Raw genomic sequence first — 23,037 nt, 5'->3', positions numbered from 1 at the left:
CGCCCCCAGGGCAACTTCCAGCCACTGTACTCTAGCTTCCATATTAGTTCCTGTCTTCCCAATGTTAGCATCACATCTTGCTCTGCAAAGGACCTTTATGTCAGAAATCTTCAACTGTATTGATTTTTAGATGACTTTAACTATAAATCACATTTTCCCCAAACTATAGCCCAACTGTAACAAATCTCCAGCTATACAAAGAAAAGCCAAGTTGGAGCCTGTGATATAACCTAAATTGATATTCCCCATAAATCTGCATAGTTATTCCAGACCTTTATATTCATATATTCACATTTCAAATTCAAGGTTGTAAAGGAGGTACAATTTTAAAGAAATGATTATTTATGCTCCCTGGTGTCCAGTCTTGAGGGTTCAGAAAGACATCCAGAGAGCTCTCAGAAGACTATAAACCTTGTGAAAAGCACATGGAATTTATTAAGGACATTGATATAAGGGTTACGTGATGTATAAGCCCAATATTAAAGACATTTGCTTTCGAATAGTTAAAAACCATAAGGGAAATCTGTGAGAAATCAAGTGTAATTAGAGTTTGTACTTGAAACTCCAGAGTCCATGGAGCGTGAACATTCCTGAGCCCTTGATGGTAGGGGATGACTGAGGTTTGCAGGTGGACAGGCACTTGAAGATGTGGGGAAGGAGTAGCACAGGCAGTATGGATGAGCAGAGCTGCCTTGTCAGGGGAGAAGACAAGCCAAAGCCACAGTCTATTGGGTCTCCTCAATTGACGGCTTTTAGGAAGGTGTCAGAATTCTTGGTCCCTGTTGGGGACTAGCGTGCTGGCTGGATTTGAGAAACAGTAGTTCTACCTTCCAGGTGTGAGCATCGAGGGGTGTTTGGCAGTCCTTTCGTGAGGGAGCATTGGTTTTCCTTCATCAACCTTTTCCTTTCCCAAGAAAGAATTCTCATGGACAGACGGTGCAGGACAGAGCAGTTGCCCCTCCCCTCCTGGCAGTACCCCAGACTCCTCCTCCTCCTGTCCTCCTCCTCTCAGCCTCTGGGAGCAGCAGACCTCCCTGCTCCATTGGGGGAAACAAGTCTACAGTTAGAAGCCCTCCCTCCTTGAAAGGAGAACACTTTGGACTTGAGTATGTCTGTGGAAGGCATTGGGTAGGGAGGGTCTCCCCTCCATCCTGAGGGGCTAACCACGGACTCCTGGGAGGAATGCCTAGCTGTCGGCCAGAGGAGCTGGCATCTGGTGGCATTGGGGTGTTCTGTGGGTGTTCATTGGCTCTTACCACTTGCCCCAAGTTCCTTTCATAGGAGCTCTTTGCAAACTCGGTGTCAGGACTTCATGACATTCTTAAAAATTATCATCAAAGGCCCCAAAGAGCTTTGGTTTACATGATCCAAACTAGGCATTCAAACTAGGAATTCAAACAGAAATTTTAACAATGTGTCATAATTCATTTAAAATAACAATAACAGAGGGGCACAGAGGTGCATGCCTGTAATCCCAGCGGCTCAGGAGGCTGAAGCAGGAGGATTGAGAGTTCAAAGCCAGTCTCAGCAACAGCAAGGTGCTAAACAACTCAGTGGACCTGTCTCTAAATAAAATACAAAATAGGGCTGGGGATGTGGCTCAGTGGTTTAGTGCCCCTGAGTTCAATCCCTGGTAACTCCACCCCCCACCCCTGCAAAATAACCCAAATAAAATAACAATAATAAACCATTACACAGAGACACAACAAACATTTTAATGGACACTATTTTCCAAAGAATAACTGAAAAGAGTGGCATTATTTTACATTTTGGCAAATCTCTCCTGTGTCTGGCCGCTTCTGCATCTAGGCTTGGAGTCCTCACCTGTCCTGAAGCCTGGGAGACATTCTACCCAACACTCGTGAAGGAATGAGAGTAAAAGGGCCCAAATTTCAGTGTAATCATGAAAATAAGTTTGAAATAAAGGACCCCCCGGAAGGGCCAGATCCAGCTCTTTGAGAACGACAGTTTTATACTGTCTTTCTGTTGTGTCTTATGTCTTTGTATCAGGCACTGTCCCTCCGACTGGTAGGAAGAGGCTAAACAGGGTCTGGTCCTGGTTCCTTGGCAGACTAACTCAAGGCTTCTTGCTTCTTGTCTAGCCCAGCAGCTCCCTACTTTCCAAAAGGACCCCAGCCGCCTGCCAGCCAGTGAAGCTTATCAATTGCTCTCTACCTTCTGAAACTCCATTTTCTGCCTGCCTTGTAGATTCATTCTTCTCTGAGACTCTGAACATGTGAAAGTTCCCACTTCTTATTTCGTTTAAACCTTTCTTGATCTTAGTCCTCTGCAGATCACTGTCCCATCTCCTCCCTTTTTAGTCACTGTTCCTGAAAATGTCCTCAACATTCCTTATCAACTTCCTCCTCCCCCTAAAAAGCTCCACCCACAAGTCCACAGGAGACAAGGACATTTCTCAATCTTTGTTCTTACTCAACCAGTCCACCTCAGAAGAATATGTCTTGTAAAAAGTACATGGAATTTATCAAGATGGAGTCCCTGGTACACGGTGATATCACTCATTTTGTGACCATATTAGAACCGGTTCTGTGCTACTTTTGCAACTTCAAGTCTGTTAAGCATCACTGGGGGTAGGGGGTGGGGAGGGTCTTGGCTGCAACAATTCCCTAGATATTCCAGTTCCCATTCTCCTGGTTTGGGGCAGGGGTCCAGAACTGCCATATGTTGATGTGCCCCAGGTGAAATAGGAATCTGAGAGAAATGAGCTACCACTGTCAGACTGAAGAGACTTGTTTGTGGTCCTGAATTGATTTGGAGGTTTCAGTATGTGTCCTTGAGGTCTTTCATAGTGTAAGAAAGCTGGTCTTCACCGTGTCTCCTGAGAAATTTCAGAAACTATGAACATCCCTAGTACTGAAATGAGGGTTGCTTTGGGGGGAGGGGTTACTGGGGATGAATTCAAGGGGCACTCAACCACTGAGCCACATCCCCAGCCCTATTTTGTATTTTATTTAGAAACAAGGTCTCACTGAATTGCTTAGAGCCTTGCTTTTGCTGAGGCTGGCTTTGAACTCACAATCCTCCTGCCTCAGACTCCAGTGCTACTGGGATTACAGGTGTGCACCACTGCACCCAGCTAGAAATGAGGGTTTTTAAACTTCACTTCCCTCCAGAAGGAAGCTAGGTTCCTTGAACAAGGCTGGGTTCCTAAGCGGACTGAGCAGACCCTAGAACATCTCTTTACAACAGGAATCAAGGATGCTACCAGAGACTCTGTCAAGAGCTAAGGCAAAACCAGGACAATGTACCCATCACTAAAGCAGTAACTGTAATGGCTCAAAACACATCCGTTATGTTGAAATGTATTTGTTCATAATGTTCTTTTTAAAAGTACATTGATTATCTTTGAGAATGCTTGGGAACCAACTCATTATTTTTAAAAGCTGGCGAAGAAAGAGGAAGAATGGAACATTTATTTTCTTGACTTTGCTGTACAAGCTACACCTTCACATAACCAAATAATTGACAACAGCAAAGTTCTCTTTATAGAAGTTCTGCAGGTACTAAGTGAAAAAGGAAGGCTAGAATTAGAGTACTGCCATTGCAGACCCTCGTGAGTTAATGGATCTAGGTACTGAGCATCAGAGAGAGGCCGGGGGAGGAGGGACCTACCCAAGATGGAAATTCACAGTGCTACCTGTGACGTGTTCTTGCCCCAAAAATCAAACCCGAGTCTGGCCAAGCCTGGACATCAGGATGGCAGTATGTCTCCTGGGGCCTGAATCTGGCCTGTTGCTTGTGCTCGTGATGGAGATTTTATGGATACACAGCACACTCAGGTGCTTAAGGAGTTGTGACAGGGACTGCATGACCCCCAAAGCCTAAAATGCTTAATGTCTAGTTTTCTCAATGAAAGTTTGCCAACCACTGCTCTAGATCAAAAGGGTCCCAATACCCCCTCAGTCACAGGGACCTTATGTGGATGATGTTCAGAACAAAAACTGACAAAGTTATTTATGAGACAATTAGAGATTTAAACAGTGGTTGGATGATGTTATGATATTATAGTTAACATTGTAAAGCGTGTTATAATGGTAGGGTGTGCATGTGTGTGAGCATGTGTGTGAGAGTTCTGAGGCGGTGGAGACACGTGCTGCTGTTTTGGGGTGAAGTAAGGTGGCTTCACAATCGCCAGTTGGTGGGAGCCCTGGCAGTGTGCCCTGTGAACTATTTAACCCTGATGACCTTGTCGGCCCCTCATTGTTCCCATTTTTGAACCAAGGCATAGAGTCAATGTTTGGTGAGTTGTAGGAACAGAATCCTGGGTCTGATTTCAGTTCCTCTGCTGTTTGACTCCTTTGATGTAACCTTTCTGGAAGTCCCAGAATAGTCCTGTGGGAGAGAACCCAGGACACTCCCTGTGGACGGGAGACACAGGGGGAGAGGGCCAGGTGCTCTTGCAGACAGCATCCCCTGGCACTAGTCGAACAGACTTGTGGAGTCCCCCGAGCCAGGCACGTGCCAGAGACAGGCCCACAGGGGTGAGCGACACCCAGGGAGTCCCTCACCAGAGGCCGCAGTCCAGCAGAAGACAGACAGAAGGGCATTTCCTCTTTAGAAACCCCACCCTGACTTCCACATGAAAGAGCCGGGTGGAATAGTCAGAGAGGGGACCCCTTAGAAAGTGACTGTGAGGATCTGGGAGGCTGGTGGCGATGGCCACAGACGGGGGACCTAGCATCAAGTGTTTAGAAGGCTGGATCCCCCTGACACGGGGAGAAGCAGCAAGGGACTGTCCTGCTTTGGGAGTGTAACAGGCCCACTTTATGCTTTAAACACACCCTTGCTGCTTTGACACGTTTCTTTCTCTTTTTCTCTCCCTGCTCCTCCCTAATCTCAGGGGAAACAGGATTACCTTTCCTCCCCATCCTAGGCAGAGTTATCTGTCCCTGAGCACCCACCCTCCATAGGAATGAAGGAATCCAGACTTTGGGGAAGGTATAGAAGATCTCAGAAATGACTGTCCCCCAAATTAACAAGTGAATGACAACCCTGGACAGAGAACAGGTGGGATGTAGCCTTTGAACCACCTCTCTAACAGCCTCCCGCTCCTGCCAAGGGGCAGAATCACAGCCTCTGTGTTTTTCTTTTGCTACCAAAGCAATAAACCTTCTTTTTATAAACCTTCTTTTTCCTTTTACTCAAAACCGTGTCTTTGTTACTGGATTGGCATTGGGGACAAGAACTGAGCATCCTGTCTTGAGATATCTGGTGGTGGTCAGTGATCAGAGCAGTGTCACAATCCTGTCTCGTTCTGTTCTCAAGCAGTGGGAGGTGACACTGGTGTCCCCATTTTTAAACAGAAAATGAGGCACTTGAGTCGGACCTCCCACCCCACCCCAGGGTCCAGTGCTTCCTGTCCTTTCCCACGGGTTCTCCGAAACTCTGAGGCAGCCTTCCGTGTCAGCTTTCCATCGTGGTGACAAAACACCTGAGGTCATCAGCTTGGAGGAGGAAAGATTTATTTGGGCTCCTAGTTTCAGAGGTTTTGGCTCTCCATCAGCTGGCTCCTGGGCAGAAACATCATGACAGAGGGGCGTGGTGGAGAAGAGCTTCTCAGCTTGTGCATCCAGGAAGAGGAACAGGAAGGTGCTGGACAGTGAAGTCCTCCACCCAAGGACCCACTGCCTCAACCAGGTCCTCCTCCTGCAGTTTCCACCACCCCAGGAGTCTGTCCAGCTAGGAGTGTGTCCCTCTGTGGAGGAACCCACTGCTGAGGCAGAGCCCTTGGTCAGGCACCTCCCTGAGCCCTACTTCTTCATGCTGCAGGCTTCCCTGGGGACCAAGCCCTCAACACATGAGCCTCTGGGGTTGTTCCAGATCCAGACCCTAAGAGCACCACATGCCCACATCATGGGAGGACGCTGAGGCACAGAGATTGACAGCAAGATCACAGCACGTAAATGACCGACCCAGATTTGAACCTGGTCAGCTGGGTTCTGAAGCCTGTGTTCTTTTTCTAATCCATGTGGCCTTCTTAAAATGACTAATTAAGCACATTTCGGGATAGAGGGAAGGAAGCACTCACCTCTGACTTCTAAATAACAACCTTCCCTTGTGCATTTCAAATGGATTCCCATTTACAAAAAGCATGCTCACTTTCCAGACACATGGGTTGAAATAAATAGGGCCACTGGTCTTAGAGTACATCAGCTGGGTCCCCTGCTGGGCAAGCGCCCTCCCACAGCACCCAGAACGTTTCCACCTCTCCTGCAGCTGAGAGCCACTTGCCCAGGACCTCCAGGTGAGAGTGGAATCGCCTTTGGAACCCTCAGCATCCTCCTGGAACTGGCTGCTTTCTCTAGTTGAGTGACGTTAAAATCATGGGGACTAATTAATACAAACACCAATGTCAGCAGAGAAGGAGGCCCAGGTGGTGGATTCCGGGCGGTGGGGTCCAGCCACAGACTGCCTCACTGGGCTGCTGGGCGTCTTCCCAAGAAAGACAAATTCATGCCTGGGCCTGTGAAAATCTGTTTTGACAGGGACCAGTTGGAGAATGGGACTGTCCCTCTGTGTGGATCTATGACTTCATTGGAGGGGGGAGGGAGTGAAGGAGGAGGAAGTGAGGAAGAAAGTCTGGAGCAATGCCAGTCACCAGACCTGCATCCCACACGCGCTGCCCAGCAGGTCCGGTCTCAGCAGGTCTCAGCTCCCTCTGGAGAAAGAAGCAATGGGCCCTAGAAACAGCCTCTACAAGCTCAAGGCCCAGAACTGTGCTTCCCACCAAGTGCAGGGCCCAGCAGCTTCAAGGTCTTGGGGTGGGAGCTTAAGGAGGGGAGGGAAGGACCTCCAGAGACAATGAGGCAGGGTCCTGTCTGTGCGTGGAGCAGCCACGGTAGCCTTTGACCTCAGATTCCTCCCATGGGTGGCTGCTAGGTGGCAGAGGGCAAGGGCCTGGCAGGGCCTTCTCAGACAGCAGGGCCAAAGGGCACCTAGGTGCTGTATTCCACTTTAGGAAGGAAGTCCAGGAGCAGCAAATTGTCCAAGCATGCCCAGCCCCATGTCCCTTCCCTTGATCTTTCAGAGATGCTGCTAAGGTCCCACCAGCAGCTAGAGGCTGGAAAAGATGGTGGGTGGCCCCTGCAGCAGCTGTGGAAAGCTGATGGAAGTCCCTCTATAATTCCACCAGAGCCTCCCAAGGAGTCTGTTGTTGAAAACTCAGTCCTTGTCCCTGATGTCAATCCAATAACGAGGACACAGTTTTGGGAAAAAGGAAAAAGAAGGTTTATTGCTTTGGTTGCAAAAGAGAAACTCAGGGGATTCCTGTCCCAGAGGCTGTGATTCCGCCCTCAGCAGGAGCAGGGGGCTTTTAAAGAGGTGATTCAAAGGCTACATTCCACATGGTTCTCTGTCTGGAGCTGTAACTCACTTGTTAATTTGGGAGACTGTCATTTCTGAGATCTTCTGGTGCCCTCCCCAAAGTCTGAATTCCTCTGTTCCTCTGGTGGGTGTGTACTCAGGGACAGATAATTCTGCCTAGGGTGGGGAAGAAAGGTAATCCTGTTCCTCTGAGATTAGGGAGGAGGAAAGATTAGAGAGGAACAGGGAGTGAGGAAGATAAAGAAATCTGTCTCTTTTAAAAATCAGTTGTGCTGGCAGAGCAGCAAGGGCCAAGTCAAAGCATAAAGTGGGCACTGTTACAAGTTTGTCCAGCCTCTGCAGAGCCACACATTGGTTCAGAGTGGCAGGCACAGAGTTGGGTGACAGCCTTTATGATGCCCCGTCCTCCCTCCCACCTTTGCCCCACACCCCAAGGAAACTCCACCTCCCACTCTCCCAAGGACTCCGCTGCCTGGGCTGCAGAGAGCCACGCTGGCTGCCTCTCGATCACCCAGAGCTTCCACTCACTCCATGGGCAGTCACCGAAAAGCCCGGCAGCCGAGCCTCACAAACAATTCCAATATTTTGCCCCTTGAGAAACTTCATACCACAAAATAAAACATTTTGCTGTTAAAATGAACAATTATGGCATTTGCAGGTAAATGGATGGAGTTGGAAAATATTATGCTAAGCGAAGGAAGCCAATCCCAAAAAACTGAAGGCCAAATGCTTTCTCTGATTAGTGGATGTTGATCTATGATGGCAGGATGGGGCCTGGGAAGAATAGAAGAACTTTGGATTAGGCAAAGGGGAGGGTGGGGAGGGGCTATGGGGGAGGAAAGAAGGTGGAATGAGATGGACATCATTACCCTAGGTCATGTATGGTTGCACGAATGGTGTGTCTCTACACCGTGTACAACCAGAGAATTGAAATGTCACGCTCCATTTGTGGACGATGAATTGAAATGCATCCTGCTGTCATGTACAACTAAGTAGAACAAATAAAAATACTAATAATAAATTAAAAAATGAACAATTGGAGCTCAAAAGAATCATTGAGATAAAAGCATGATTTTTGAGCATAAAAAGAAAACTCAGGAGAGGCAGTAAGGGAGAAGAGATGGCGTCAAACTGTGAAGGAGAACGGCCAGGGTGACCCAGTTCAGGGAGGGCTCAGCCTCAGGGGCAGAGAGGAGAAGTGGTGGAAAGACAGGCAGCGGTGTAGGACAGGGGTCCAGGAGCCCTGCTCTCTCACTCACGTAGTCTCAGAGGCCAGGAGGGAGCCGCAATGGGGGCAGGGAGACCAGAGCCAAGAGACAAGAAGTCTGCCGAGTGGAGACAGATGGCAACGCTTGCGAAAGGCTGGGAAGAGTTTTGAAGACATTTAGGAACTCCAAAGACAAAGAGGGATTGTTTAACTTTCTTGTCTGTCTGGCCCAGAGCCACTCCAGAAGATGGAATGGCAGCAGCCAGCAGGACACCAGAACAGGGTGAAGAGAAGTCGGCCCAGAATCTGTCCCCAGCCAGAACGGGAGTGGGTGGGAACAGGAGGAAGCTCGTGAGGCCCTTCAGCAGAACCAAGGGTGTGAGGGCCCAGAGGAGGAAGGCGAAGCTTGCCAGATGCATGGCCTGCAAGCCAGGACGGGAATCTGAGCAATGTTGAGGGACCCCAAACCCAGTGAATGCACTGGTGGAGGACTCCGGAACTGAGGAGTGGGTGTGAGCAAACAAATCACAGAGCAAGGGAGAAACAGTGTTCCAGATTGTTTCAACCAGTTCTGTAGAGAGGGCAGGGGGAGGAGGGGGAGGAGAGGGAAGTGACCCACCCCCTCATTGTGCCCTGTGTGGGGAGCACCGGGAAGGCTCAGAGGGAGGACTGGATCTGGGCAGGGTTTGCACCCACCCCCTCACCTTGGCCTCTGCCCCTGTCCCACGGGAGACAAAAACCCGCTTCACAGGGCTTTCCCACATGACCATCACCGCACAATAAGCCGGTGCCAGCTGTGAGGTATCATTTCAATCAGCAATTATTGATGGACACAGGATGAATGTATTTTTAAACTCTTTCCAAGAAACTTACCATAAACCCTTCTGGTTTGAACTCTGGGTTTGGAATGTTGGCATTCCCACCTCAGGGGCTAGCCTGGGACCCTGTGGAGGGAAGACCTGAGGAGCTGGTGTGGGCTGGACCTCTGTCTGGACTCCAGGATCTCTCTCGGGCTGACCCAGATGGGCTGGGCTGGGAGGGTGGGGTTTGTTTGCTTTTTTTCCTGGGACACGGGCTCCTCCCTTCAGGTGGGTGGAGGTCCACTCCAGAGCACACAAAAAGTCACCTAACAAGAGAAAGTCACCTCATTAATATGCTTCCTGGGACTTGCAGCAGGATGTAGGCCTGTGTACACAGCGTGATGGCAGCTGTAGGCTTTGAGACCACAAACACAGCCGGGAAGGGCAGGCTGCAATGTTCCCAGAGCTCCCTGGCCATCCAAATCCTGCAAAAAGCCACACTCCCTGTGTGAAGAGCAGAAAGCACCGAGGGGCTTCTCTACAGACCTGGGGGCCATTGCTCGTCTGAAGGTCACTCTAGAATAGTGGGAGAGAGCTGGGCTGGCTGATCCGGGTTCTGTGGGGACATGCACATTGGAGCCAGCAGACCCATCCTCCAACCCCTGGGGCTTTCTGCTTGGGGGAGGGAGTTTATCTCCTGGGGTTCAAAGCCAGAGAGTCACTGCCTTCATTTCATTTATCAGCCACCATAAGCTAGGCTCTTGTGAAATGTATCTCATTTATTCTTAGGCAACTATGGGCAGTGATCATTGTCGTCTTTAATTTATCCATGAGGCCGTGGAGGCCCTGAGAAATTCAGGCACTTTCCCTTCAAATGGAGACTGGAGCTGAGGATGTAGCTCGGTAGTAGAATGTTTGCCTAGTATGCATGAGGCCCTGGGACCAAACCAAGCACTGTTAAAATATATACACATGGATGTATATATGTTTTACATATTATATATATTTAAATTAAAAACACATACAGTAGAAAGAGATGGAGACCTTGGGTCCTGAGAAATGAATTCACAGTATAACTTTAGGAAGAATTTGAGGGTAACATGTTTCTTTAGGTTTCGCTTTATCATTATTTATAGATAATTTCATTTAAAAGCTTTTTTATTTGCTCTTAAAAGAAAACCCTCTGAAATACTAAAATATGCATGCTTCCTAAGGGTGTGGGGCAGTACTCTGTGTGCCGCGGGGGAAGCCTGGCCTGGGCTCTGGAAGGCTGGCGGCTCTCTTAGCAATGGGGCTATGGGGTCATGAACTTGCCTTTTCTTCTGCTTGGGAACTGGTGGCTGGAGTCCTTTCATTTTTCAAACTCCTCGGGTTAGATCTTGGATAGATCAGAGTGTTTTGTTCTTGAAGGTCATAGGTGAATAGTAAGCTCTCTCCCGTGAATCTCTGTTGTCTTGTGGCATCGGCCTTGAATTTGACGTAAACCAAACCGAGTGTGAACCCCTGGGAAGAGCTTCCAGAACCCAAGGAAAGACAATCAAAGGTGTACGAATAACCTTTGTTCACCACCTCAGAACAGAGTTGGCAGTTCTCCACAGTGTTTGATGCCAGGACTGGCTGCTACCTTTATTCTCTTGGGTCATTCACTCTCCTGGGGTCTCCTGTTCTTGGTTCCTTTGCTGGTCCCTGGTGTTCCCCACCTCTTAGTGTTGCAGACACCAGGGTCCCATCCTGAGCCCTCTTCCAAGTCCCTGTTGAAGGGAAAGCAAGAAATGAAAGACACCAGGCAGAGACAGAGCTGACAGATAAAGGCCACCTCTCTGTGGGAGAGAGAGAGGCAAAGCAGGCTTGGGATCTGGGACTTTATAGGGACGCTCAGGAGTCGGGGGTGGGGTGGGGGTGGGGGGGTCCTAATGCGGGTGGTTAGGGGTTGGGTTGGTGTGAGGGAGTGGTGAGCCTTTCTCAGAAAGGCCCTTGTGTGGGAAAGCAAAGATTTTTCCTTAAAATGGCAGCTGTCACTTAAGATGGCCATCCAGATGCTAAGCAGGGACCTTATACCTGTGTTCCTCAGCTTTCTGTCACCATAGCAAATATCTGAGATGGGCTTCAGTCCATGACTGGTTGGCCCCACTCTTTGGAGGCCCTTGGTGAGGTAGCGCATTGTGGGAGTGCATGGTGCAGCATGACCTTTCACCTCATGGATGGGCCTTGAAGAAGAGGAAGAGGAGGGACAGCACGTATGGCGGGCTCACATGGCAGAGGAGGCTCTGGGAAACAGAGAGATTCAGAGAGAGTTCCCCTTCCAGGACATGCCCCCAGTGACCTAAAGACTTCCCACCAGACCCCACTCCCTAAGGTTCTACCACCTCCCACCCTTGGACCAAGGTCTCAATACTGGTCCTTTTAAGATCCAAACCACACCCCATCCACAGTAGCTCTGTGGGACCTTGTCCAGGATGGCGCGTGAAAGAGTGCCTTAGTATCTCGCACCAGCTCAGATGTCTGAAAACCCGCCTCTAGATCGTCCACTGCGGTTTCTAATGGATGTCTCAAGGTCAACTTGAACAAAATGGAACTCGGGTTTATCATTCCCTCTCTCCCCTCAGAGGCCCCTGCCTGCGGTCTTCTCCACCTCCATGAAGAACCCCACCCATGTCCCTAGGTGTCCAGACCCTACCTGTGAACAGGCCTTGACTTTTCTTTCTGTCACCCCCATATCCGGTTGTCAGGAATCATGATGGATTTGTCTTCAGAATTTACCAGAAACTGAGCAGCCATCTCTCCTTCCCCGTCACCTGGTCTGAGCAGCCATGTCTCCTTCCCCCTCACCTGGTCTGAGCAGCCATGTCTCCTTCCCCGTCACCTGGTCTGAGCAGCCATCTCTCCTTCCCCGTCACCTGGTCTGAGCAGCCATCTCTCCTTCCCCCTCACCTGGTCTGAGCAGCCATGTCTCCCTGGCCCCAACCTCCCGGGGGCCTCACAGCCTGGCTCTGGTCCTCCTGGTCTAGTCTCAGCCCAGCTACCACCACGATTCCATTAAAATAGGTCACAAGGTGTCACTTCTCTGCTCAAAACCCTGCAATGTTTCCCATGGGACCATGTCCTCTGGAGGTCCCCAAGGAAGAGAAAGAGGCCCTAAGGCCATGGGAGCCCTCCTCCTCACCTCCCACACCTTCAGCCTGCAAGTCTGTGCTCTCTGCTGCTCTTGGGGACACTCATGGTGCCCCCTGCCCTGCTCACCCTCTCCCTCCTCCTCCCCTACCCCGTTCCTTCTCCAGTCTTTACAATTACTCAGGGACACCGTCATGACTTCAGTGAGACTTGTTGACTCTGGAACCTCAGGGCCAAGCATCCCAGGACCTGCCTGGGAGGGCGGCTCGGGCACTCACTCTGCCCACCACGGGGACCAAGGCTTCACCTTGGTTAAGTCAGTGGTTCTCCTGGCCACAGCCCAGAGACTGTCCCCTTCATAGACGCTCACACACACCACCTCCCAAACCCTCACCACACACTCGTACCCTCACTGCACATGATCCTCATCACGTACATGGAAACACACACCCCCTCACACCCCCCATGCCACACTCCCACACACACCCTCAACACACCCACACAGGACACAGCACACACACCACACGCTCACTGATGGGTCTCCGTCCATCAGCTGCCAGCTGAGGCCATGGGCATCTGCAGGTGTGAAGGCCTGCTGGGTCACTTGGGCTTTCCCTGGCCCTGTCCCCAGCTCCTGAGTCCTGCAGCTGCCCCAGCACAAGGACAGTCCTCTTTGTGATGGCCTCTCCCCTCTCCAAGCCCACCCACTCCGCTCTGGAGGTCTGGTGAGCGCTGGGTGTAGGGCTGGGCATTTTCCTGGACACAGACTGCAGCCCACGTGGTGGTCCCCTGGTGCCCGTCATAAGAGGATCTGCTGGCACACACCCCCTCACACCCCGCATGCCACTCTGCCACACACACCCTCATTTCTTCAGGCAGTTGTTTCTTCTCGACAGCTGGACTGGGGGGACTCCCCTCTGGCAGGTTTCTCTCCAGTGTCCCCTGGCCCCCACTGGCCCCCATTCTCTTCTCTCTGTCCCCACCTGGAGGAACTCTGGTTCCTCTGCCAGGCACGGCAACCCTGTGCCTGGAATCCTCTCTCTGGTGCTCAGGACGGTGACTTTTCTGAGCCCAGGGCAGGCTGGGCCTCTGAAGCCTGTGCCTCACCTCCCATGGGGCATGGGGCTGACCATGTGCGCCACACACAGCTGGCTCTTCTAGGCCGTCGTCGACAGGTACCAGCTCCTGAATGAGGCAGGCCTTGCCATCCCCATCTACAGATAAAGAAACTGAGGCATGACTGGCAGGTGGCAGAGCCTGGCTCCATGCTTGACAAGAACGTGTAAGTCTACAACACGGAGCCAGGTGATTCTGTTGAGCAGTGCAGCGGGAGGAGCTGCCCGGATCCACCTACACTGTGGGCATTTGGGCCATGTTTGGAATAGGGGGGTCACCCTCCCCACCCTCCCCACCCTCCCCTGCGGGTGGCAAGCTTCCCAAGGAGCAGCTCTTGCAGAAGCGGGGAGGTCACCCCTGGGACGGCATTGCATAGGCCAGGGTTCCTCTGTCTCCCTGTGTCTCAATGACCAAGTGTTGGAGGGCCAGCATGGCAGGCAGCTCCCCCAGACTCCAGATGTTTCTTGGGCCTGTGGCTTTGGCTTCCATGGCTGAAGGGATTGGGGCCTGTCTCAATCCCCTCGTTGAAGTGTGGAAACAGCTGAGGTAAAATCACAGAGAACCTTGGGCCAGCACAGAACCAGGTCTCGGAAAGCCGCTATGTGCTGCTCACAGCAGGTAGCCACTTTCTCCAGGGTCCCCTTGCTACCCTGGGGGGCTGTTATGCACGGAGACTCCTTTTTAGACTATAAACACAAATATCAGATCTGTGTGCATAAGTTAAGTGCCTGGCTGATTTTTCCTTCCTAATTGAAACTTTGTTTTCCTAGCTAGAATATTTTGAAAGAAAAAAAGGAAACCGCTCACTTTGGTTGGTTGGTGGCTGTGGGAGTTTCAGAGAGTGGGTTGGTGAAGTCTCCCTGTTGGTCCTACCAGCCCAGGCTTCTGACTCCCCACTGCAGTGTCCCTGTGTACCAGGTAATGAGTGTTTTCCCGTCCTTGTCCCCAGGGAATGTCAGAGGGTGTGCACCCAGATAACTGAATAAATCCCCCCAAGCAAGTGGTGGAGGAACCGGAGGCCCAGAGGAAGCTGGGGAAACCACAGCTTCCTGGGTCCCTGCTCATCCACGTGTTCCCTCCCCTCAGAAGCCTCCTCTCCCTGCAGGGGCTGGGCTTGGCCCTACAGGAGCCCAGCTTCCCGCTGCTGCCCAGGGTTGAACATGTTGGGCACTGGCCATCCACACAAGCCACTGCAGGCATATTCCAGGGGACAGAGGACCTGTGGGGTGGCACCAGTCTACACCTGCACTTTTCTAAACTTCCCTGTGGCCTGTTTCTTTGAACTCTTTGAACATCCCCTATTATGCTAATGATGCAAATTAGACTGGTGGTCCATGACCTTTGGAGTAAGAGGCTTTGACCTCCCGGCTCAGCAGGAGGAGAACAAGGCAGATTTCAGAAGGGAGCAGGAGCCCAGCAGCCTGTGGTGCCGCAGTGAAAAGGAAGGTGTCCAGGAGTCCTTAGCTCTGCGGGAATGCGGGGCTGTCAGCTGCTGGGCAGCCTTCTCAGGAGTCACCTGCTTCCTTATCCTCGCCTGGCAGGGTGTTCCAGCCTCTGGAGCGTGCATGGCTTCCCGGATACACAGGTGACACCCTCCTATTAACTTAATAGAGTTGGTCCATTCAGAGAGTGAGCTGGTGACAAACTTTGGCTGCTGCAGTCTCAAGCATTCAGAGGTCAGGGGGGCGTGGACTTGTCTCAGAATTTGCAGCCCCAGGTCTTGACAGAGCGGCCTGCAGTCGGGCAGGTGTCTGTCTCCAAAACTCCTTCTGTCCCCTGATCTTTGCTGGCTGGTGCTCCAGGTTCCTCTCCTCCCCTGCCCAGGGAGACTCCCTGCTCAAGTGCCTGTGAGCTGAGTCTTTTGAGGGAGGTTCCCGTGCCCATCAGGGATAATGGGGCTCCTCTAGCACCTCTGCTCCTCCATGCAGGGACACCTTTATGCACTCTGTCCCCTAGCATCTGTCCCATCGGCTCCGCTGTCGTCCTTGTTTTTTGTGGGTTAGTGCCCTGCCCCCCCACCCACTGCTCTTCCCTTAGTCCCCGGAGCGTTGTCCACCAGCTCTGTGGCCTCCCAGTGTACACCGACCCGAGAAGCACCCACAACTACTACACAGAGCGCTTCTTACAGATCACAGGAGGCTTCTGGCTTCACCACGTCCTTATCTTCATAAATACCTCCTGAAAATAATGGTAGAAGCTGCTATTTTTATAAAGATGAATTTATTTGGCTTTGATAAACATTGTTCTTTCTCAGGCATCACATGTTTTTAAAACGACTTTTTGATCAATATATAGCAAGGCTTTCCAAGGGCTTATGTAATTTACGCTGCATCTATACTCATGGAGCCTAGGAATAGAACGTGAATGTAATGACACCACTTGCTCTAATTTCCTCTTTATGATGGGACAAGAATAAATACGCTGCATTTCCACAGTGCTTTTTACGTTTAGAAAAAAAAAAAAAACAAACCTGCAGCCAGTTCCCAATGTAGTTGCATCATTTTTGAAGTCTGTCAAGGTCGGGAGGAGCAAGAGTTAGTGCTCTAGTTTGCACATGGAGGAAACGGAGGCTCACGTAGGCTGGACAGCGTGTTTAGAGGGTCAGTAACCCGTGTGTAGCAGGGCCACAGTTGTATTGTATGTTTTCCGACTTTTTCTGCAATAGCACTTGATTTCTTTTCTAAAATATGACCTCTGGACATGCACTTGAGGACAGAGCACATGGGCCAGCACCCCGTCAGTCCCTCCCCACTCTTCCATGGCAACACACACTTCTTGGCTAACGTTGCACATGGCTCTGGGGACATAGCAGAGTCAGCCCCACAGGAGGGAGGACAGAACGGGCACCTGCCTTGGTACGTAGGAAGAGGAAGTTTGGGGTAGTTTCCCCACAGAATAAGTGATAGCCGGAGTGCAATCCCATGATCTCCGCCTGGGCAAGCAGAGGGCAGTCGCCCTGCCTGGCCCCGCCTGGCCCCTGGAAACTGGTGAGGAGTGGGTGGCACTATTGTCATCTGCACTGGTCCAAAGTCATGTTTGCTTCTCGGCTCTTGTGTTCTTGCAGGAGAAAATGTCAGGCAAGACCCGAAGACAAGTTTATTGGGAAAGAGATCACTCTCTGGAGGGAGAGAGGGAGCCGGTTGCCTGAGAGGAGAGGGAAACATGCTCCTTTGTTCCCATTTTATTGGGGGTCTTAGAGAAGCTTCTAGAGAGTCCCATCCAGCTACCACCTCTCAGATTTTAACTGACAGTAAGAGCGCATCAGATTTTTTAAAGTCCTTAGAGTGCTTGGTTTTTCCCTTAGTCACCCAAGCAAAGCCCATGGGGGAGGATTTTACTATTACAGTTAGATTAAAATGATATGCTGAAGATCTAACTCACCCTTAGAAAAGTCTCAAGGTAAGTCACCTTGGCCTGAACCCACACCCACTTGGTCTAATTGGAACTTGCTTTTTTTTTTTACAGATTTTTAAGGTTGGTGGGCTTTGCTTTTAATTATCCTGTCTTCCTGAGTCTTGGAGTCTTAATTCCCCCTTCATGGTGATTTGTGTTATCCCAGGGAGGGGTCCTCAAACCCTAGGTGGCGAGAACACCCTAGCACAACAGGCCGTTTGTCAGGGAATGTAGCAGCCTGTTGACTTCAGCCAGAGCTGGGCCAGAGTGGCCTCAGGTAAAGTGCTTTTTAAAGAAAGCACTGGGGGGTGGGGGACAGCTCACGGGCCCAGCCTCTGGATTTGTCCCTTAACTCTGTGTCCCTGCGGCTCGTGCCTGTCTTCTGCCTATCACTATGAGCCACAGCACTGGGCCATGGTCACAGCACCCCATCCACCAATAGGCCTTGGGGTGCCCCCTTCAATGGGCTCCTGCAGGAGTGACAGTGTCCTCTGGTGGCCTTGTCCTCAAGAGGCTTAGCAGACATGGAGCCCCAGAGAGCCCAGGAACCCAGGTAGGGCTCCGGAGCAGCAGCAGCACCTGTGGCCACTGTTCCCCAGGGCCCGAGGGAACACCACTGGCTTCCTGATTTCATGCTGCTCCAAGTCCAGGGGGGCAGATGCATTCTGCATTGTCTTCCAAATGGCAGGTTGGGGGCAGGAAGAGCAAGACCAGGAGTCAATAAGCTTCAGGAGGATCCTGGAGCCACACCTGTCTGGATGTGCAGAGTTGGGCAGTTCCTCAGCCTCTGGACCTCAGTTTCCTCCTCTGTGAATCAGGCACATGGAACAGCAAGAAGAAAGGAGCGAGCGAGGAGCCCCAGGCCTGGCACTTGGGGCACTGCCAATGCAGGCCTGCCTTCCCAGCACCCCTCTTCCTATCACATTAACCAAGGAGCAGGGATAACGGAAACACTGGCCCTAACCCTGCAGTACAGTTAAGATCATCCATGCCAACAATACTCAAACCAGAGCCCAGGTCCTCTCCGTGCTCCACTGTACACAAAAGGAAAAATTGAAAAAACTGGTTTCAGACTGTTGGAAACCAATGCCAGTCAGAGGCTGAGCATGATCACTTGGAAGGAAAAAGTGTGGGTTTTACTCATTTTTTTTATTTTGGTACCAGGGATTGAACCCAGGGGTGCTTAATCACTGAGCCACATCTCCAGCCCTTTTTATTTTTTATCTTGAGACAGGGACTCACTGAGTTGCATAGGGCCTCACTAAGTTGCTGAGGCTGGCTTTGAATTGCGATCCTCCTGCCTCAGCCTCCCAAACAGTTAGGACTACAGGCGTGTGCCACCGCGCCCTGCTGGTATGTATGTTTTTCATAGAACATTAAGTTGAATTTTTTCTGAAGTGCCTGGTGACCCATCTGGGAGATTGCTGATGTTCAGGTCTTCAGGGCTTGCCGCAGTCAGGCTGGTCACAAATCACGAGCCACTGAAGCAGGAACAAACTTTATTTCTGAACTCCACCAGCACACTCCACACACGCTCCTGGGAACTCCCCCGAACGCCACGCAGCTCCTCCAGGAACCAGCAACCGGAAATATCCTTCCCCAACCAATGGGAACTCTCCGGGAATCCTCGCGAGAGCTCAAGTGGAACTCAACGGGAACTCCACCAGAACTCAAAAGTCACCATCTTAATGGCTCGCTAGCGTCACCTCTCAACCACTACTTCTGGCAAAAATGCCATGCTTCATCCCGACTCAGCTGTGGCCCTCAACAAGGGCTAGAGGGGAAGTGGAGCCTGGGGTCTAGGAGGATCGGACCTGACTTCAGAACCACAACAAACTGAAGCTCTTCTGCCATCTCTCACTCCTGCCTGCTCATGCAGACACAGGACACATTTCCCCTTCTTCTTCTGAAGGTCAAGTTTGCCACATAATGGCTGCTGTGTCCTTTCCAGGATTACTATTTTTTATTTTTATTTTTTTGTGGTGCAGGAGATTGAACCCAGAGCCTTGTGCATGCGAAGCAAGCACTCTACCAACTGAACAGACCCCCAGCCCCAGGGTTACTATCTGATGAACGATTTTAGGTCCCGCAAGGGCTCTGTGGCCACAGCAGTTATTCCTCACAGAGCTGTCTTGGCCCAGGCGTGTTGGCGTGCCCCTGCCCTGTACAGCCTGCCAGGCTGCTATTCCCAGGGGCATCACAGCTCCGGGGCAGCAACTTGCAGGCGAGAGCTGAGCCTGGATCATCACACTGCAATGTGGCCAGGGCTTGCAGCTCCTTCAGGAGGAGCCGTCATTCCCAGCACCAGTGGATGGCTGTGTTGGTGGCCAGACTTGGACAGACCCGGCTGGACCCAGAGCACTTTGCTCTCTATGGAGTCTGCAGCTGGGGTGGGGATGGAGGGGGATGAAGGCCCTTGGGATGGAGGCAGATGGTGGTGTCAGAGATGAGGCAGCTGATGGACAGGTGCCGTGGCCTCTGGGTCCGTGGTAGGGTGGGAGGAGGAACCCTAGAGAGCAGGTGCTTCCTCCCCTGAAGACATCCAGTGCAGCGCTCCATCTTCCAGCAGCAGGTGGCTGCGCTCTGTGGGATGGGTTTGTAGAAGAGCAGACTAGAGGTCGGAGAGTCAGGAAGGCCTGGTGCTCTGTGGGGCCTGCAGACACAGCTGTCCACGCTGGGATGCTTCAGCGGCCAGCTCCTCTTCCCACCAGGGAGCATCCCATTCATCACTTCCCAACTGTGGGAGTGACCTTTGGGGCTGCTGGACGGCAGGGACCCAGTAGGGCGGAGGCTGGGTGCCTTGTGGGTGTCTGAACATGGGTGTGTCACAGGAAACCTGGCTGGTCCTGAGACTTCTGGGCCACAGGGCAGTCTTCCCCAGGAGGCGGGTCTCTGAGTCAGATTTCTTGGCCTGCGAAACTCTGGGGGAGGGATCAAGCTGCAGAGAGTCGGCCCGAGGCCCGGCCTCCCTTCCCAGGAGAGCTGACCTGCTTGGGTGGCATGCGTGCCCACTTGAAGCCCTGGAGGTCTTCCCACCCACCTGCTTTCCTTCCAGAAGTCTTCTGGATGGGCGTGTTTTGCTGATGCTCTTCTCTTTTCTCCTCAGAAGACGTCCCCACTGCCTCCCCTGAATGTTTTCCACACCAAGTCCAAGTGTTCCTAAGGTCACGGTGCCCTTGACTGTCAGCTAGCTATGTGGGGAACAGGTGGGAATTTATAGCCAAATAAATGTGGAGCCCCTCCACACGGCCAGTGCTGGTGGACATCAGCCACAGACGCCTCTTGCATGTTCTGTACCACATCCACCACTGACCTCCAGGCTCATGCAAGCGCTCAGAAAATCCTCCTGCCCACACAGGGAGTGGCCACCCACCTGGCTGTCAAACAGCACTCAGCCTGAAGCAGAGGAGCTTTCCTGACCTAGACATGTTGGCTGAGAGGGTCTGAACTCCGAGAACACTCAGTGTGGCCCTTTGCCACGTGTGAGGGGGTCTCCAGTAGCTAGAAAAGTCTCCCCCTGAGTACCCACTCTTCCAGTTAAAAGGACAAATGGAGGGGAATAGGTTCTGGACAGCCAAGATGCAGAACCTTCTGGAAACTATCCACTAATTCATTCCTACTGGTGGGAGAGTTACTCCGCTCTCCCACTTTGGCTCTGGTGGAGAGGCCAGTTCACCTGGTCAGGAGCTCGACATGCTGAAGGCCTGGGGGGAGCCTGGCTCGGCTGTGTGCCTTCAGTCAGTTCCTTAACAAGTGCCTCTATCTCCATCTGTCAAAGGAACACACAGTAGTCCCAGTGTGGCCGCCCTGGAGAGCTCCCGTGCTCAGAGCACACACCATAGCTCCTGTGGCTGACGCCGGGTCCTCACAGTGCGGGTGGAGCCATACACCCAGCAAGCAGCTGGCTGCAGGCAGCACCGGGTGGAGGCAGCTGCCGGGGATCGCTGGTGACAAGAGGACTGGTGGGGGAGCAGGGCCCCGAGAGGAGGGCGCGAGGGAGCTTCACCTGTGCTTTGCAGTTGGGACGGGGTGTCAGGTCACCTGAACTTCTTCTGCCAGTTCTCTCCTAACAATGAGTGGGAACTGATCAAGGTGAAGGCACAGTCCATTTGGCAAGAGAGCTGTTTTGGAAGATGCCCAGCCACGTGGGCAGGACGAGGTTCTGTGCCCGCCGCTGTTTCTTGGATGCACCAGCCCCGGCTGAGCAGGACTCTGCTGAGGGAAGGCTGGTGGCAGATGGGCAGAGTTTGCCCAAACTCCTTTCCCAGCCCATCTCAGGGGCTTGTAAAGGGGGAGAATCCTGTTTTCCCTTTCAGGTTTTGAGAGGTTTCCTAGGCAGACATGATTTTAAGTTTTATTTTTCCCTAATGAGATGTTTGGAGGTGGTGATACCAGGAGGGAAGGAGTACTGGGAGTCTCTCACCCCCTGGCCACTCCGTTTTCTGTACTTTCCACTGCCCGTGATTTAGGTGCGAGAGAGACACATATTAGGTAGGGATGTCCAAAGGGATTACAGCAAGAACCAATTTTGGATTAATTCTGTGATATTGAAAGGCAAAATCGTAGTTTTGGTTTACACCATTTCTTAGCCCATAGAGCCTACCTTCCAATGGATGATTGATGGATCAATTGATTGACTTATTAAAATGCTTATTAAGTGCCACTAGCCAGACACTTGTCCAGGCTCTGAGGACGCAGCAGGAGCTGAAGTGGGAACAGAGGACGCCCTTGTGGACCTGAGCTGCTTGGGCAGGGGCAGGGGGACAGAGGAGGGGCCACACCAGGGTCAGTCTGTAAGTGCACCAGACATGACTGAGGGTCCTTTGGGATTCCCCAGCCCCACTGAGTCCCCACTGGCTTCCAGTCTTTTGGACCCACACTCCTGGACCCTATGCAGATTAAACCCTCACTGCTGTCTTCCTGTGGGAAGAGACACCCCTGAGCCCAAGTCCAGGCTCTGGGCAGTTAAGTCCCCCAGGCGAGCCTCAGCTTCCACACATTGGAGCAGGTACATTTCTTATTGAGCTGGCATGACAAAGAGAGAGACCAGAGACAAAGCACCTAGCCCGGGAGGTGGCACACAGATTCAACCTGGAGGGACCAGGTAGGAGATGGTGTCCATCCGTCTAAATGATGGTGTCTGTCCACCAGAACACCTGAGACTTGACTTTTAAAGAACAGAGTTTACTTCTTGTGGCTCTGCAGGCTGGGAAGTCCCAGGACGAGGTCTGCATCTGGTGAGGGGCTTGCAGTGCCATCACCTATGGCAGAAGGTGGGGCGGGGGAATAGAGCAGCTGACGGCTGGCCGAGCTCCTCTTAAGGACCTGCCTCCCAGCACTGCGGCTCTGGGGGTGTTTCCCACACGGGAACCCTGGGGCCATGCTCAACCATGGCAGAGCGTTTGGCTCCCAGCTGCTGGGAGATGCTCCCCGTCCCTCTCCCGGGGAGAGGCTGGGCAAGGCCTGTGGAATGCACCATTTCTCATTTGTGTGGAACCCAGGGACAGCATGGGTGGAACTGTGTCACTGTCCCTTCTCTGGGAAGTGTTGCTCCTGAACAAGAGCACTCCCCATCTCCTCGGTGGCCTCGTGCCTTCTCCCTGCCCAGGGAAAGCCCTGAGGAGCGAGAGAAACCAGGGTTTCTTAGCCAGTGATAATCAAGCCCCTTCTTGAGTGGGAGCCCTGGGCCTCAGGTGTCTGAGCCTGTGTTCACTTACAGGGCCCTACACCCTGGGACCTCCACGGTTCAGCTGTCCCTGCCTTCATAGAGAGGACAGGGGACTCCTGGGCTGCCAGGAGCCTGGATTCATTGTCTCTTCAGGGAAGAGTCAGGGCCCCGGAGGCGGGGTTTCTCCCCCACCAGCCTTGGGGCAGCTCATGGTGCTCCTCAGTACGCTGCAGGGTAATGGAACCCTGACGGGGGACCTGCTCCCTTCCCCTGTGTCTCCTCCAGAAAGGAAAGAGTTCAGGGAAAGCTCCAGAGTTCTGCCCAGGATAGGTATCCAGGGAGAGTGGCCAGCCCACCTGCAGAGCCTGGCTGGGGACAGGTGGAGGGCTCAGGGAACC

The sequence above is a fragment of the Marmota marmota genome, unplaced genomic scaffold (genome assembly GCF_001458135.2).
Source record: "Marmota marmota marmota unplaced genomic scaffold, marMar, whole genome shotgun sequence".
Lineage (NCBI taxonomy): Eukaryota > Metazoa > Chordata > Mammalia > Rodentia > Sciuridae > Marmota > Marmota marmota.
This window is presented reverse-complemented; position numbering follows the sequence as displayed.